Raw genomic sequence first — 3,527 nt, 5'->3', positions numbered from 1 at the left:
TGTGAAAGACTGAAATCAACTGGTCATACAAATTTTATGGATCTACAAAGAGCCAAGAATATCAAAGGTAATCTTGAAGAAGTAGAGAGAAACTGATACTATATACCAAGACTTATTATAAAACTATTTAAGACAATGTATTGGCACAACGACAGACAACTAGATGAATGGAACAGAACAGTGAATCTGGAAACAGTGACATATACTGGTATCTTCAACCTTGATTTATGACAAAACTGAGCATCTGGGAAAAGAATGCCATTTCAATAAATGGTGCTGGATCAACTGATGATCTGAATGAGTATATGCTGCTCCGAACTTTCCTTCCTTCCTGCTTAATAATATATTTTAGCAGTCTTTCCTTTATACACTTACACATCCAACTCATTTTTAATAGCTACATAATAGTTTATTGTGCAAATGTATCTCAACCAACTCACCCATTCCCATCTTAATGGAGGTGTAGCTTGTTTCCAGTTTTTTCTGTGGACACTTCTGTAAGTATATCTGTAGTTGAACATTCTAGAAACACAATGTTTGAATCCAAGAGTGTGTGAATGTAAAGTTATTCACATGTTTGCTTCCAAAGAGGCCACAGCTACACATACTCTTACCTAGAGCTTCTGAAAGTGCCCCAATTGTAACATAAATGACAGATGCTTCTATTTGTTCCGCTTTCACTGCTCATGACTCACAAAGGACTTTGTGAACAAATTTAATCATATTAACTACTGATAAGTTAGAATGAAAGTAATGCTGACTCTGCAGACATTAAAGGGCTGGCAGAGCAAACAGGATGAACTAATGTGCGTGCAAAAGTGGTCTCAGAGCTTGGGTAGTGAGGGCAGAGAAGCAGGCTTCTCTCAAAGCAGGCCAGGGACCAGCAGCCAGTCTTGGGCACAGTGGTGAAGGCTAGCTCAAGGGACAGTATGCTGACTGCAAGTAACGTGCCTCGTCTGATTCAATGACACCCGATTGCCAGAAATTGAGTACACTGTCATGTCATCAAGGAATTCTGTGGCATTGAACACTGTGTGGTATTTAAATAAATGGGTCATCTGCTGGGGTGCAGAAATCTCATTAAAGCTTTTCATTGGGTTGACATTTCTGTAACTGGTTCGGACTTCTTTGCACCCAAGCAATTGAGTTAGTGCTGCCCTCCTTGAAAAAAAATGACTCCTCACTTTCAAATTAGACACATTCCTCTGCCATCTTTCAAAATTCATCTCAAGCCCCATTTTCTCCCTGAACATTTCCTCAAAGCTCCATGCCATATTGGCAGGATTTTCCCTGCAGTTTAGGGTTACACTGTATCAGTTTTGCAGTATTCTTCCCTTGTTTTGTGTCTAACTGGATCACACACACCCACCGTTTTCCCAAAATTTACTCTCAGGGAAGGACGCGATGGGAACCTATCTTGCACTTCCCTTGTACCAGGTACGTTGGTGTGACATTTAATCATTGCAGCTACTCCCAAAGATATGTACTATTATCCTGGCTTTCAGATGAGAAAATGGAATTCCACGGATATTGTATGCCTTGCTTGTTCACTCATGTACTTAAGTGGCACCTTCAGATGTGAACTCAAGTTAATTGTATTATCAAGTCACTCACCACACAGGCTCCCTCCAGACACTGCTCAGCATGCTTTTTGGTTGTAGAAGTGATACTTAGTTCCTAGAGACCTTTGAATCTGTGGAATCATCACAACCACCACCGCTAAAGTGGAAAGGTCCCGGGCCTCAGGGACTGGAAACTACGTTCCAGTCCTGACCACACTGCTCGGAACAGTCTCTTCTCTTTTTGACTTAACATGCAAAACCCATCCAACTTCCACAATATGAAATCCATCTGTATACAGCACATTTAATGTGCAGTCCTTCAGAAGTAGTGTACAAAAGTATTCAAACTGGGCTTTAGAATAAAAAGAAATCTGGTTTTAAATCCAGTTATAGATTATTCTTGAGCCATCCTAATTTCAGCAAGTTATTTATCTTAGTAAAATGAGTTTAATAATCACATTGTCACTGGATCATTAAAAGGAGTGAAGGAGATTATGTATGTAAGTTCTTTAGCCTCTAGGGCAGTGATGGCGAACCTTTTGAGCTCGGCATGTCAGCATTTTGAAAAACCCTAACTTAACTCTGGTGCCGTGTCACATATAGCAATTTTTTGATATTTGCAACCATAGTAAAGCAAAGACTTATATTTTTGGTATTTATTTTCTATATTTAAATGCCATTTAACAAAGAAAAATCAACCGAAAGAATGAGTTCGCCTGTCACCTCTGACACGCGTGTCATAGGTTCGCCATCACTGCTCTAGGAAATGGCTTTATAAAACTATCACTTGTACTCAGACCCACTGGATTAATTGAAAATAGGCATTTATGCTATACTACAGTAATCATTATGCATAAACACAGAAAGTAATGAAATAAAATAATTGGGGGAAAATATTTAATTTCATTTAGTCTTGTGCCTGCCATTTAATAAGTCTAAGGTCAAAGTACTAATTAGGCTATGGTATTAATTCATGGCTGTGCAATAAAAATATTTTTGAAAACATACAAGAAAAAAAAGTCACCTTTTCCTGAACTGACTGGAAAATAAGTTTATCACATAAGATTATCTCAGTCACTAGTTTTTGTTTTATCACAAAATTTAGTATAATGATGAGTACCAAGAAAGATTATGACTCAAGTCACAAAGGCACACACATTTCAAGAATCCTATATATTAGCTAAGATAATAAAAACACAAAATTGTCTTATTTTCTCACTTTTATCTGTATTTAAGTAATGAAGATAAAGTTAGATCTAGAAACAATAGAACTGACTCAGGTGAAAATGGTGAACACCAAATCTATTTCTCTTGCTGAGAATGTTTTTAAAATTCACCAGGATAACACATTACTTTTAAATAAGGTCCCATGTCAGTATGTGCTCTAACATTTCTACAGAGGTATGCAATTAAAATTAGCAGAGCCTTTGTATGTGGACACATTTATAGAGAGAATCCTATACTAATAAAAGACAAACATGCAAATTGACCGTACTTTTGCTATGCCTTAAGCCACGCCCACCAGCCAATCAGAGTGACTATATGCAAATTAACCAAACCAAGCAAGGCTATGAAGTTTCAATTATAGAAGATAAATAAATCCCAGATACCTGCTTTCAGCCCGCCCTGCCCCCGGCCTCTGTTCAAGGAGACGCTGAAATAAGAAAAAAGAAAAAAAGGAAAGGCTGGGAGCTTACGTCACCAGCGTGCTGGTAGGCCTAAAAATGGCCCTTAGCCCCTCACCCAGACTGCCCATGCACCCCAGTGAGGACCCCCCACCATAAACGGGGTGTGGCCAGCCTGAAAACAGCCATCAGACCCTCACTCAGGCTGGCCAAACCTCCATGGGGTGAGGGTTCCCACTGGGGTGGACATCCTCCGAGGGGTTCCACACTGCAAGAGGGCATAAGCCAGGCTGAGGGACCCCCTGAGTGCACAAATTTTTGTGCACTGGGCCTCTATCTA

This window comes from Myotis davidii, unplaced genomic scaffold (genome assembly GCF_000327345.1).
Source record: "Myotis davidii unplaced genomic scaffold, ASM32734v1 scaffold268, whole genome shotgun sequence".
NCBI lineage: Eukaryota > Metazoa > Chordata > Mammalia > Chiroptera > Vespertilionidae > Myotis > Myotis davidii.
The sequence above is the reverse complement of the archived record's forward strand: the minus strand, read 5'-3'. Positions refer to the sequence as shown.